The 15634-nt window shown below is 36.5% G+C and overlaps 1 pseudogene; it reads left to right on the forward strand.

Moving 5' to 3' along the window:
- The first annotated feature begins 1354 nt into the window (after positions 1-1354).
- On the forward strand, positions 1355-3454 carry LOC122288862 (annotated as a pseudogene).
- Positions 3455-15634: the final 12180 nt, after the last annotated feature.

The raw sequence follows: 15634 nt of genomic DNA on the forward strand, positions 1-15634 counted from the left end.
AACCAATCCCAGCATAAACCAATTACACAAACAACTCCATCCTCTAAATCCAACCGACCTCCCCGGACTCAATCCGGCACAACCAACCAAATCATAAAGATTTGTTAGTGTAAAATATATTTAAATCTCAAAATGTTGTTTGAAAAATACTTACAGCGTTATAATATAATTTTTAGAGGATCAATGACGTGCAAGAGGCAGCAACAAAGCAACGTAACAATGCAAAATGGATAAGGGCCATGGGTCTCAAAAATTCAACTTTTGAACGGGAATAAACGAAGGCTTGAGATGGCTAGAGAATGGCTTAAAGGTATTGGTGAAGCTAAAGGTAGTGGTGGTTCGCCGTAGGTGGCAGCGTAAAGGGCGGTCGAAAGCCAAAAAGGCCGAATCGGAAAGTGATGGCTGGGCTTCACCGGTGGCAGATTGGGCCTGGGGAAGGGTGGTTTGAGTTTTTAGAGGACTGATAATGAAGTGGTGAAGAGGTAGTGGCCGATGGTGGAGCGAAGGTAGCGCTAGGACAAAAGTTGGCCGTGGCTTGGGAGTGTGCATAGGGGCTAACAGAGGCAAAAGGTCGCCAACAAGTGGGGAAGCGAATGGGAGGGGTGGTGTTGACCACGCCTGTGAGTGGCATTGTTGGGAGGAGATAAAAAAAAAAAAAAAAAAAAAAAAAAAACGGGACAAGGGAGAGGGGAGGGCTGGGTCGCACGCTGGAGAAAGGAGGAGCAGAGGAAAAATAAGTGGAAAGGAAAAGAGAAGAAAAGAAAAATGAAAGAGGGAAAAATGAAAAGAGAAAAAGGAAAAAGTGAGGGAAAGAAATAAGGTCTAATCCTCACAACTTAGGTTACAAAACTGATCCAACAAAAATTAATTTCAAAATAGTAAGTTGAATAAATTAATTTAAACGCAGTCACTAGCTAAAATAAAATAATAAATAAAAATCCAACAATAAACTAATTTAAATTAAAGAGTAATTTAAATGTAAAAAAATAATTAATATTAAGAAAGTACATCAAAATAAATTTTACAACTTAAAAATTATAAAATAAATCTAACGAAAATTTGATAAATTTAAAATAAAAGAACCAATTTTTAAATAAATTAAAATACTCTTTCAATAAAAATAGATTAAAATACAAGATATCACATCAATTTTAAAACAATAATATTATTAACAAATAATATTTTAAATTTTTATCTAAAATTAAAAACTCTCATTTCATATCCAAAGCTACCGCACTGGTGCTCCCAAGCTATCCTTTTCATGTCAGAGATCGGTCACTCTTGACTTCGGTAGCACCCTTCCGAGTGAAGGATTAGGCAACTCCCGCGAGTCGTGACAGCCCAGGAGGTTCGTACTAGCCAACCCTCAATCCCTTAATAGGCTCGATGGGCCTTCAGTTGATTTAAGCCCAGCTGTGAATTCCTTGTCTTGCAGACTTTACACCGTGAAAGTTAAGAGACTTTCCAAACCAGAAGAAGAGGGAGGCCGATGATTCAGGCAACTCAGTCTCAAATCTCGAACTAGGTAACCTTTCTTCACACTTTATCTTCTAAATCAATTAGTTTTTCTCACAACCAAATCAAATGCTACGTTTCATTTGCTCAAAATTGCCCCAAAAACTGAGGCACAGACCTTCGAAACCTAGCCGCACAAACTTTTTCTCAACCTCCTCCCTCAAACCCACCTCAGAACTTCCTAATCCCAAGGACCCGCAATCTCTGACAGTCTCCTTCCTCCAAAATTCATGTGGGCTTTCGTTCCAGTCGGCCATTTTGTATTCCAAGAAGCTCAACATTGAGAACGTAAAGAATGCCAACTCAGTTCTAGACCTGTTGAGAAATCACGGTTTGACGCAGACCCACATCAGTAACTTAATTAGAATTCGTCCACTATTGCTTTCGGCTGATTTGGAGAATACCCTTATGGCCAACATGGAAGTGTTTGAATCCTTGGGGTTTTCTGGCTCTAGTCTCGCCAAAATGCTTAGCAAATACCCAGCTGTGCTAGAAAGTGATGCACACACCTTTGTCGAGTTTTTTAGGGCACACGGTTTTAGTAGTAAGCAAATAACAACTTTGACGATGAAGCGTCCCTCATTGTATTTGTATAATGCTGACAAGATTTTTAAGCCAAAGTTGGGAGTTTTTCAAATCGTTAGGCTTCTCAGAATTTGAAATTGCACAGCTTTTATCCTCTGAGCCTTGTATTCTAACAAGGAGCCTCGAAAATCAAATCATTCCGTGTGTTCAAGAGCTTAGGCGGGTTCTTGGCACTGACGAGAATGTTTTAAAGGCTACGGCATCTTGCCAAATACTCGAATCAAACATGGTTCATATGCTACCGCCCAACATCGATACGTTGAAAAGCCATGGTGTTCCCCAGTCATTAGTTTTGAAAGTCTTCTTTATAAGACCAACGTTTCTGCTTATATGTAGCAATCGGTTTAGTGAGATTGTTAGTGAAGTTATGGAATTGGGTTTTGATCCCAATTGTCTGAAATTTGTTCACGCCATCAAGTCCATGGCACTAAATAGTAAAACATTGTGGAAGCAGAAGATGGAAACTTTTAGGAGTTATGGTTTGTCAGAGGGTGAGATTTATGCAGCATTCGAGCAGCAACCGTTCTGTATGAGTTGTTCGGTAAAGAAGATCAAGAAAATGATGGGTTTCTTTGTGAACAAACTGAAGATGAAGCATTCTATGATCTCCAAGAGTCCGTCTCTTCTACTGTATAGCTTGGAGAAGCTGATTATTCCAAGGTATTCAGTTATGCAAGTTTTGATGTTGAAGGGGTTGATCAAGGAGGATATTGGCATTGTTTATATGGTCACAATGGCTGAGAAGGAATTCACGGTGAAATTTGTGAGCGTGTATCAAAATGAGGTTCCTGATGTTGTTAGAGCGCACCAAGGGAAGATAGAATTTCCTGGGCTCCCCATTGCACCAATGGAGACGTGATTGCTTTTGACATAATCAAATGTGACCCTGGCTATAGATCCCAAATGGAAAAATAATTTCCGGAGGTGTTTCAGCAGGTTTGTATGGTAATCCATCGGTGTTGCACACATCAGGCGAGAAGTAGAAACTTGTCAAAGCAGAGGTGAACGTTCCATGCGTACAGTAGAACTTGCCTGCCTTTTTGGTAGTGATAGCTGTATGATGCTATCAATTTGACATTACATTTCAGGATAAGCAAGCCCTGGCCTTATATATAAGAGCATTTCTAATTTAGAGGCATTCTAGGATGTTTAGGTGTAGGTGTGTGAAGACCGTGAGGCCTCATGATGATTTTATCTCATATTACATTTTAGATCTTATATGAAAGAAGCGTGGGATGTTATTTGTTGACCTCTCGTGAGTAGATGCCCAAGATTCGAATCCAAGTACTTTCAGTTTCAATCCCCTTACTAACAAAAAATTATTTTATATACCTATGCATGCAGCTTTGGTTCATTGGCCATTAACTCTTATTTCGGGGTTTTTATAGTTTATATTTAATGATTATCATTAGAAACAAATTGATCATATGATTATTTTCATGTCCTAAATGCTTTGGGGTTGGGGGGGATTAGTTTTCATTTATTTATACTTGCATTTTTAGCAGTTTGGTCATATGGAATTGGTTGCCTTGTAGCCAAATATTGCAGGACCTTTGGTATATGTTATGACATGTTTAAACTTATGAATATGTTTATCATTCTATTCCTAGTTCAGCCAAACTAAGCCATACCTTTTCTGGTTCACTTCATATAGTTTTCTCTTTTTGTATAAGATAAGATTTTATTAATAACTAAATTGGAAGAAAACTCCACTGTACAGAAAGCGTCCAAGAGATCCACCAAACTAATAAATGAACAAAGTGCAATCTTAGTTGTTTACAAGTCTCGTGCAATTTTTTTTTTTTTAAAGAAAGCCGATAAATCGGAGACCTACATCAAAATATCATTTTTTTTAATGATAGACTTTACTTTTTTTTAAAGAGAGAACATGAGTTTTGTATATCTTAAGACTATATCTCGTATTGCTTCAAAATAAATTGATAGGAGTGAAGTCTTCATATCAAATTCACTTCAAACTAGCCCTTATAAAGATGGTGCTCACAAGCCACCATCATACGTTAGAGCTGGGTAGCACTTAAGCTGGGTGGCACTCATCAATTCTTTGTTAGCTCACCCACTCCTTCCATAATTTTTTTTTTCTTTTGGGTTGTTATATCTAATCTTTGTTTTTTTTATTAATTTGAGAACTTTGATTAATTTTTGCATTTCCTTGATTAATTTGAAAACTTTGGACACATCACCGTTTGATGCCATTAACATTTGGAACTTGTTGTACATCTCTCGTTATCTTTCTAGGACAATTGGATTGCTTATTTTAATGAAGGGAATATACCAAATGTGTAAAATGATTAAAAAAAAAAAATCAAAACAACTTCATCGTATATTTCCACAATATATAGTTAAATATCTTGTTTGTACTTATAACTCTTTTAAATTAATTCTAAAGTAAACAAAAAAGCAAACTCTATATCTATGTTATTTTAAAAAAAGAACAAAAAACAAAATTCTTAAACATTTATAGTTCAATACTCATCGAAGTTACTAGCTACAAGTTTTGCTAAATGTAAGTAGGGGTCTCGCTGTTAGGGGGGCTAAGGGTGGGTTTGGGTGTTGAGAAGTGTTGAGGAGAGTTGTGAATAGTAATAAAAAGTAGGTGAAAAGTAATAATAAAGTAATGAATAGTAATAAAAAGTAGATAAAAAGTAATGAATAGTAAAAAAAGTAGGTGAAAAGTAATAATAAAGTAATGAATAGTAGTGAGAAGTGTTGAGAAGTGTTGAAGAGACTTCAACACCCAAACACAGCCTAAGTAAAAATTCAAAAATCTAATTCTGAACCCGACTCCTTTTTGACTCCACACTGTTTGATGCCACTAGCATTTGGGACTTGTTATAACCCAGAAAGCTATCATTTAAAGCATCCTTATCCAATTTCTCATCTTCATCTCTATAATTTAACTCAAAATCACATTTTTTCAAATTTATCCTTAAATTTTATTCATCTTCTAAGAACCTCCTACATCCCATTCTCCATCCCTATCTCCATTCTATTAAATAATATTTCTCTATTCTTTTTTTATTACTTTTTTCTCTCTCTTCCATTTACAATCCTAACTACTAACTCATTTGTCTTATTATCTTTTTTTTAAATATCACTTTCTACTAAATATTTATATGATTTTGACTACCCAATACAGTATTTTTTCAAATCATTAATCGTATTATAAAAATAGTAAATTTTATTAATAAATTAATGCATTTTCTAACGTGATGGAAAATTTATTTAGAAGAGTACTCTTTATCAATTAAAGATTAATGAGGATCCGTAGTCACGTATTGATGATATAATTTTTTAAATTGGTTGTAACGGTAATATTACATGTCCTTTCTCTAACGGTCATATTTTTTGTCCTTTTTACAACGGTAATATTTTTTGTCATTTTTCCAACGGTAATATTTTTTTATCTTTTCTCTAACGGTAACTTTTTTTGTCTTCTCTTAAACGGTAACATTTTTTGTTTGTAGTGTAACGGTAACTTTTCCTCTATAAATTATCATATTGCTAACATTCACATTCTCACAAACTCAAGTCTTATTTCATTTATAGAACAGAGATTCTATTCTATCCTTTGATCTCCCACTCCCTTCATCAAATGGCTCGTACATTCTTTCGCAAATTATTAACATACGTATCCTCTGAAGATGATAGTGATGTTCATACTGAGGGGGTCGATGGACAGTCATCGAGGCAGCGTGACAATAGGCACCCACGTAAGTTTATTCGACGTGATCATGCCCAGGGGCACGAGCGCCTATTCCGTCATTATTTCACAGAGAATCCAGTATATCTCTTGAATATATTTTGAAGGACATTTCAGATGAGTCGTCCCCTATTTCTTCGTATTCTAAATGAGGTAGAGTCTTACGAGCCGTATTTCGTCCTGAGAAGAGATAATGCCGGAAGACTCGGTTTATCTTCTATGTAAAAAATAACCGCAACACTTAGAATGCTAGCGTATGGGGTTACTGGAGATTTTATAGATGAATACATATGTATTGGTGAAAGCACCGTAATGGAGAGTCTAAAAAGATTCTCTGAGACAATAGTAAGTGTTTTTTTAGATGAATATTTACAGTCTCCAAATGCTAATGATATAGCTCGATTGCTATTGGTTGGTGAACAACGAGGATTCCCAGTAATGCTCGAAAGCATTGATTGCATGCATTGGAAGTGGAAAAATTATCCCGCAACCTGGAAAGGTATGTACTCTGGCTACATCCGTGAACCAACTATTATTTTAGAAGCAGTTGCTTCATATGATCTTTGCATATGGCATGCATTTTTCAGTATGCCCGGTTCACATAACGACATTAATATGCTAGAAAGATCTTTTATTTTTACGGAACTTGCCCAAGGGCGTGCTCCTGCAGTCAATTACACTATCAATGGCAACGACTACACTATGGGGTATTACCTTGCGGACGGTATTTATCCCAAGTGGTGAACTTTTGTGAAGATGATTCTATCACCACAAGGGAACAAGAAGAAAAATTTTGTGAAAGCACAAGAATCCGCAAGAAAAGATGTCAAGCGTGCATTCGGGATACTTCAACAACGATTTGCTATCATTTGTGGACCCTCCCGAATGTTCAAAGTGAAGGACCTTACAAATATTATAAAAGCATGTGTTATTTTACATAATATAATCATTGAAGACGAACGTGATGATAGTGAGAGTCTGAACATTGAGTATGATCAACTTGATGATGATCTCCCAGAATTGTCACACAATCATACAATTGAGCTTACGCACTTCATCCAGTGTTATCATCATATTAGAGATAGCTCGGCACATCATCAGCTCCAAGAAGATCTAATTGAACATCAATGGTTATTATATTCCCAACATTAGCCCTGTCGCATTCAAACTATGACCTCTTTTCCTTCGTGTTATTTACTTTTATGTTTGAGTTAATTTGCTTTGTATTTGTATTTCTTTTATGTTATTTAAGATTTATGTTTAACTTAATTTGCTTTACATTTGTATTTCCTTCGTGTTATTTACTTTTATATTTGAATTGATTTGCTTTGCATTTGTATTTCCTTCGTGTCATTAGTGACTATGTTAATGGTAAAACCCTTTTAGTAATGCCTTTCCTTGAGTATAAGCTTTGCAATCTATATGATGATAAAAATTTTATTTTTAATAAAATTTAAAATTATAATAACATATTACTTGCACAAGCATATTAAGGGACAATACAACAAATGCTAAAAAATACATACACATGCTTTTTATACATTTATCATTGTTCAAAACAAAAAATAAGAAATAAAAAGTATGGCATCCAATTTACTTGCACAAAAGTATAACAGGAAACTATCATCAAAAGTACAATAAAAAAAATTACATTACAATCAATCCAAATCTCGGGCATTACTGCGTCTCATCATAATTTCCCTCTGGAGTTGCTGAAAATATAGCTGCTGCATTTCTGGCATGACACTCACATCCATCATCATAATGCGCCGATCTGATTCCTTCTTCGCAAGCTCCACTTTCTCAGCCTCCAACCTCAGTCTTTCGTCCTCTTGACGGATTTTACTTTGCTCCTTTTCAGCTTCAATCCTCATCTTTTCTTCCTCAATCCTCATCTTCTCTGCTTCCATCCTCAGTCTTTCATCTTCAAGACATAATTTTTTTTCCTCTTTCTCCTTGTCATACTCTATCTTTTCGGCCTTAAGGCGATAAAACTCTTTCTCCTGAGCACGTGACTCCTCTAAAAGAGTATACTTCATCTTTCTAAGTTGAAAATTTTCCTCTGCTTACTTGCCTTGGGCCTTTCGTTTCCCTTTTTCAGCTTTCCTGCCCATTGGTCGGTCCAATTTAGCAACTTCATTTTCTATCACATTCTCCGTCTCGAGATCAAAAACCGAATCTTCCGTAGGGGCGGAACATCGAGTTGAGGTCAGGGTTAAGGACGGGGACATTGTCTTCCTTTGCATCGGAACATCCTTTGTGGCGCGCCAAATCCACTTAGGTTGATTCTTCAATAGGTGCCAACAATGCTCAAACTAGAAACTGCATTTTTCTAGCGATTGGTACATAATCTTCGCTTTCTCAAACTTGTATTTAAACAAATAACTCCATGTTAAACCACTGAAAATGAAAAAATATTTTACTTGTAAAATAAGTAAGCGTATGGTATTTTTACCTTATCTTGCTCGGTCATGCCACTTTGATTTAACCCTTCAACTGGAGCTAGTTTCGCACAAAATTTATTTGTGGCCTTTTGAATAACCGACCATCGATGTATTAAAGACTTTATTGTCGGCTCATTTGTGGTTTCTTTATATTGCTGAAAGTACTCAAAGATTTTTTGCCAAAGTTGGGAGTGTTTCTAATCTGTTCCCTGAACGGCATCAAGACTACAATTTAGCCATACAGAGACAAGTAACTTGTCTTCTTCGGGGGTGAAGTTTGCACTCCTCACTGATTTTCTAACGCCGTTAGGCTCGTTAGGGGGTAAGGGTGGAGAAGCATCGATGGTCATAGGAGAGTTCCCACTTTGCCCACCGTAAGTGGGATCGAGTTGAGGATTTTGGCTAAGAAGGTTAGTGAAGTACATATGTCCAGAGTCTTGAGAATCCATCTCTAAAAAAATAATGAAATGGTGGATCAAATTCATCTCATTTTGAAGTTTGGGTTTCAGTAGGGGCTCAGGAACCGAATGGTGACATTATGAAATTTGGCCACCCACTCATAGCTGCAACGACCGGTTGCCAGGACTTGTTGGCCTTCCGAGTTACCTAACCATTGAGGAGATGGCCATAAATCTCCCTAATCCTAACATGCGGTTGTCATCATCACAGCTGAGGGGGTTTAATTTACACATTATACATCTATCGCAACAAAATACAAACAACAACAAACAGCATGCAAATCACAAAACACAAAATAAGAGCATTCACATCCGGTTCCCCATATTGAATAAGACAATAAATGTGGCTCAGAATGGTGTAAATATTGACAACATGCGTAATCAAGGAGTCCAACATCGAATGGCTGCAAAACCTCACCTGAACCTCGATTGCAGTTTATGGAGAGTACCACAAACTGCAATTTGGCCTATTCGAGTAACAATTACCCCGCCATATTGATGGGGCCGCAATTACATATAAAAATAACCCCATCATCACAAACTAATTATATTCCCCCCTCCCCCGAATGACACGAAACACTACAAATGACCAAACAACAACGAAGAAATTACTCAATGACCAACAAAAAAATATATTCATAGTCTGTGTTCCACATGAAAGAGAATATTACATGAAAGAGAATACAAAAAAACTTGGTGCATCCGATCAGAAAATACCATAAAGAAAAAGATATTATATATAGATAGATATTATATATAGATAGATATTCAAACAAGGTAACTGTAGAGACAGAGCTTAAATCCTCCAAGAATCACAAAATACATTGGAGGAGGAAATCCACAACAACCTAACACCAAAAAAGCCCAAAGATCGCACAAATCTAATAATATTTTGTACAACAACAACATCAAAGAAACAAGAAATCCTTTTGATTAAATTAGCAATACAAAACAAACAGAGCATAATCACAGAACATCACAGAACAACAAACAAACACTGATTCCAACTATCAAATAGAGCCATGCCGATATAATCACAGAGAAGAAAAATACCAACAAAATCACAACAAAAAAAGAAGATAGCCAAGCATAATCACAACCCCACCTGAAGATAGCCAAGCATAATCACAATCCCACGTAATAGATAAAATCGCAATTAAAGATATCAAAATGCCCCAAATAAACTCAACAAAATTAGTTCCCAAAAAATCCCCAAATTCGAAACCAAAGATCCCCTGCATATCTAGGGTTTTTTTCCAACCCAAAACCCTTTGAAATTTTGTCCTAATTTATCCAAAAACAGCTTCAAAAAAGAACCTACCACCGCTGAAATTTGATGCGAGATTTATGAAAATGACAGTAAATTTCACTAAGTAACATTTCGGGTAGGGCTGGGGATTGTAGAAACGAGAATCATTCAAATTTTGGAAAATCTGGAATGAGCATACCGGCGTGATGCGAGATTCAGGGAAGTCGGAGAGATGAAGGGCAGCCAACCATCGCGAGGAAGAAGACGCGCGTAGACACGAGATGTCGAAGGAGAGAGGGAACCGAAATCACATTTGGGGATGTACAGTGAGTCTCCATATATGGGGACCTACTGTAGCAACCGGAAAGTTTATCCCCATTTTGGAGAACCGGATGGAGGAAGGTTTTAGATCAAACCCTAAAAATATCCCCAAAATATGAGGATGCGGAAGGGATGGGGAGCCGGATGCGAGTGCTCTTAGTTCTCTATGCTTTTGTTGTTTTAAGGGCCGGAATTCGGATCCTCCACTGATTTGGACGTTGGAACTCCTTCAAGTATGGTGGCTTGAAGGTGTAAGTTTCATTTGATGATGTTCATTAGATTTTGTAGTATCTTTTGCAGAGCAGTGTTGCCCCAATTGGCTGGCTCCCAACAAACAGTCCAGACTTTTAATAAAGAGTGCTAATGTTACATACTTTTTCTTCCTTTCCATCTGTAGGTGAATTTAGTAAAGTGCACTTACTACCTGAGCTTTATCGTTCCTCCAAGATTCTGTTGGAAAGGCAGTTGCAATATTTCATTTTGGAAAGTGACTTCTTGAATTTTTGGTATGTCTATAAGCTCTTGCTGCATCCAAGGATATCAGTAAGTCCCAACAAATTAATTCTAGACAGTATTAGTTTCCAATCTGTGTGTTGCTTCCTCTATATGTCAACAAAATCCTAAGAACCCAAGGTAAATTGTTTTAAATTGCTGAACTAGTGAGGTGATAACCTTTCAAAATCACTCCTAAGAACACCTTCATCCTTGAACGGGAAAGAATCAGTGATGGGAAAAGAACCAGTGGTGCTTTTTTTAAGCTTTGTTCTTCGTTCTCTACTACCATTTATGTTTACATCGCGTTTCTCAAATCTTTTGCTTTGATCCCTTTGATTGAACTCTAAAGGTGGAAACCATATTTAATGCAATATATGTACTTGCATTCACTTCTTATTCTGTTGTTGTATCTTTGACATATGTACATGCCCTCTCTGTTGATTCTGCAAATATTTCAATTCAAATATTTTCTAGAAAACCAGGAAGGCAAAGAGCCTCACAAAGCCTGAGAGGAGACAACATGTTGGCAATTGACTAACTGTCAAGGACACACATTTCTCTGACTAACTGCTTATATTTGGAAACCTCGAAATTCATATTTTTAGAATTTCTAGACAGGCATAGACTTCTACAATATCCCGTCCTCCGCACATGTCAACATGACTGGCACGTAAGGGCACTTTACAGGGTGGAACATCCGAAAATGATACTATCTTGTGTTCTGTCAACGGAAGGCCTTTTCTTCTTGATTAAAGCTACTCTGCCACTTCCGTAAGACCGCTACCGGTTACTGCATGATGTGGAGTGTACCACGTCGTCTAAGAGAAAAAGGAAAATTTTTGTCTTTTGCCAAAAACGATTTCGTGGACCCGAACCCTAACCTCCCTTCCACCATTGACTCGATCTCAAATGTGTTCTTATCTTAAATATGTTTTTTTAAGTGTATAAGTGTTAAGTTGTATCAAAAATAAGTCCAGGACCATATTCCACAAGGATAAATGGTTATCAAAGTATTTGTGACATTTTTTGTTGTAAAATATGTATCGACTATGAGAGATGAAAATAAATGTGAATCTATATTCTAAAAATACTAAGAATAAAGAGATTTAAGGAAAATGTGTAGAAATTGAATTAAACTTGTAAAAAGAAATGAAACAAACACTTGGGATGTAATTTTCTCCCATTTCTAATTTGAAGTTGGATTTATCTCTAATTTCATCTTCTCTCAACCATTTTCTCATTTCAAGAGATTATGATCGGTTAATTAAACAATAAGCACACTTTTCTATCTAATCAAAGTGTTTGATAGATTTTATAACAAGTGTAAAAGTGAAAGAAAGCCATCAAAATATTGTTATAAGTTCAAGCGTAATCACACAAAATTGTAACATAACGTTCGAACGTTTACACTGACAAATGAAATTTACGTTCGAATGTTTAAACTTTTAACGTTCCAAACCTCCAAACGTACTTCTTGCATTTGAACTCTAGTTTCTTAACATTGGAAAGAACGTCCGAACGTTATGATTTGAATGTTCAGACATTGTTTCTTTTACGTTGGAATCTAAATTCGAATGTAACATTCAAACATATAAACGTTCGAACATAAATATGATACATTCGAACGATATTCAACAAATGTTACCTGCTCTCATTCGGATGTCAATTTGTCTACTTTACATTCGAACGTTTTTTTTTTTCATTCGAACGTAATATTCTGTGACAGATTCTAACTGTCACAGAAAAGTAAACGTTTGAACGTTATATAAAACGGCATATCACAAACCGTCAGTAAAAATATTTTTAGTGACACTTATACAGTAAATTGTTACCATATGTATTATGTGATGCATATCATGACGGTGGGGGTGACGATTTATAACCGTCACCTAATGTATTTTGTGACCTTTTTTTCATTCATTGTGACAGTTTGTCTGTCACAAAATCTAATTTTTGTTGTAGTGTGATGCACACACCGTTGTTGAGTTTTTTTAGGGCACATGGTTTTAGTAATAAGCAAATAACAACTTTGACGATGAAGTGTCCCTTATTGTATTTGTATAATGCTAACATGTATTTTAAGCCAAAGTTGGAGTTTTTCAAGTTGTTAGGCTTCTCAGATTTTGAAATTGCACAGCTTTTATCCTCTGAGCCTTGTATTCTAACAAGAAGCCTCGAAAATCCAATCATTGCTCGTATTCAAGAGCTTAGGCGGCTTCTTAGACCTGATGAGAACGTTTTAAAGGCTACTGCATGCATGCTACCAAATATTCCTATCAAACAAGTTTCATATGCTACCGCCCAACAAACGTTATGTTGAAAAGCCATGGTGTTCCCCAGTCATTAGTTTTGGAAGTCTGCTTTATAAAACTAGGGTCACTGCTTTATCTATAGCAATCGGTTTGGTGAGACTGTTAGTGAAGTTATGAAATTGGGTTTTGATCCCAATTATCAGTCGTTTGTTCTCGCCATCATGTCCATGGCACTAAATGGTAAGCCACTGTGGAAGCAGAAGGTGGACAAATTTTAGGAGTTTTGGTTTGTCAGAGGATGAGTTTTATGCTACATTCAAGCAGAAACCCTTGTGTATGAGTTGTTCAGAGAAGAAGATCAAGAAAATGATGGGTTTCTTTGTGAACAAACTGAAGATGAAGCCTTCTATGATCTCCAATTGTCCGAATCTTCTAACGCATAGCTTGGAGAAGCGGATTATTCCGAGGTGTTCAGTTATGCAAGTTTTGATGTTAAAGGGGTTGATCAATTGTTTATATGCTCCTTGCAATATCCTCCTTGGTGAAATTTGTGAGCAAGTATCAAAATGAGGTTCCTGATGTTGTTAGAGTGCACCAAGGGAGGATAGAATTTCAAGGGCACCCCATAGCCATGGAGATGTGAGTTATCATGAGTTCAGTTTTAGTTCGACTTGTTATGGAGATGTCTCAGAAACTTTGTATGGTAATTGTCCTTGATTTTGATTCGTTTTTTAATTTGCCCCTCAATTATCATTTTACTCTCTGGATTTGCTCTTATTATCAAAATGATTCATTTGTGCATATCCATCTAAAAAGAAAATATTTAGAATTCCATGTACCCCTGGAGCTACCTCATATGGCCTCAAATAGTAATTCATGTCCCAAATCTTACCACCTCAGCCTTAGAAAATAAAAAGGATGAAATAAAAATTGAAAAAAAACTCAGCCTTAGAAAATGACAAACTGTAGATAATGAAGATTATTAGAGAAAAGAGAAGATCAGGCTTTTTATTCTTTGAGCAGACAAGAACAGACTTACACCTGTAGAGAACATGCAGGAGGTTGATTCCTCAGAAACGTAAAGTTTGACTTTCATACCTTCTCGTCAATACATATATTGCGTCGCTGTGTTAATTTTCTTGTAAATACATAAGTTCTTGAATTTACTTCTTCATCTGGTTGTTGTTGCTTCGTGTTGATATCGGATTTGCATTTGCCCTTGGTAGTACACGCATTTTTACATTTTCACTGGTATTTCTTTCACATTCTTTGATGTGCCAAAATTCATGTTTTCTATTTGGCTGCGTGAAAATTGAGATGAGTGTAACAAAAGAAAAAGAAGAGAATGTTTGGATTGATTTTTCAAAAAACCTAGGATTATTACTTAATCTTGGAATTTAAGAGTGGAAGTTTCCTTTCTTCAAGGACATTTTATTAGATTGAGTTTTTAGTGAATTTTTGTTCTTGAATTGGGAACTTCATTTACAAGGGATACTGGAGGCCAATGTCACTGGGAAACTCACATGAAAAAAATACAATGAAAAGTGACCTTTTATTGAGGCTGATCGCTAGAGAGCTCACCCATAAATGAGCAATGAAAAGTTCCGTTTTTGGTTCCTTTCAACTACTTTTTTTTTATTTAAATATAATGACACGTGGCTTAACATGTGGCATGATACTTCAAGCGGGAGGGCCGAGCAATGACTATAGAAGGACTCAAAGACAAGGATTAATATATATATATATATATCCGCTCTTCCTACCGACCCCCGAAAATGAAAAGCCTAATTGAATAGTCATGCAGCTTTTTCCTCCTATCATATGGAGACACGTTTGACCCTGAAGGATTCAAATTTCAACCCACATGAGAGTAGTGGAAAGGACAATCCTTAAATACTACGTTGTCTCATGAGGAGTTGATTAAGGAGAACGGCAGGTTTGGCCCCTGAGATCAGACACAGAATTCTCATACCATTTGATCTCTAAGATGAGATCATGTTTCTAAATGACATTCACACAAAACCCAACTTAGACCATTTCTCGGACCCTTAGGCTAATCCTCCCACGGGCCACTGGCATCCTGACAAGGGCACTCTCTCATGAGGGATAGGGCCAAGGGCTCAACTCTCCCCCCAATATGCCTACCCTTTTTTAAGTTATAGTTGTATGTTGTTATCAATTTGACATTACATTTCAGAGGAAGTATGTCCTGGTCTTATATATAAGAGCATTTCTAATTTAGAGGCATTCTAGGACGTTTAGGTGTAGGTGTGTGAAGGTTGTAAGGCCTCATGATCATATTTTTTCTTAATGTTACTTTCTAGATCTAATGTGAACAAGAGTGTGAGGTATCCTTTTTTACTCATCCCATGGTATGTTGGTTTAATGGTATTTGTTATTCTCTAATTAAGGGTGAGCTCCAACTCAGTTGAAAGCGGAATTTCCTAAATCTAACTCTGATTCTGACTTTGTCGGAGTTTGAATCCGAACTCTGACTCCTACTTGTGTAGGCTCCGATCCGACTTCAACTCTGAATTGTTGGAATGGAGTCAGATTCTTTTGTTTTAGCTTCATATTTAGTTCATTAGTAAACG

This window comes from Carya illinoinensis, chromosome 12, assembly GCF_018687715.1.
Source record: "Carya illinoinensis cultivar Pawnee chromosome 12, C.illinoinensisPawnee_v1, whole genome shotgun sequence".
Lineage (NCBI taxonomy): Eukaryota > Viridiplantae > Streptophyta > Magnoliopsida > Fagales > Juglandaceae > Carya > Carya illinoinensis.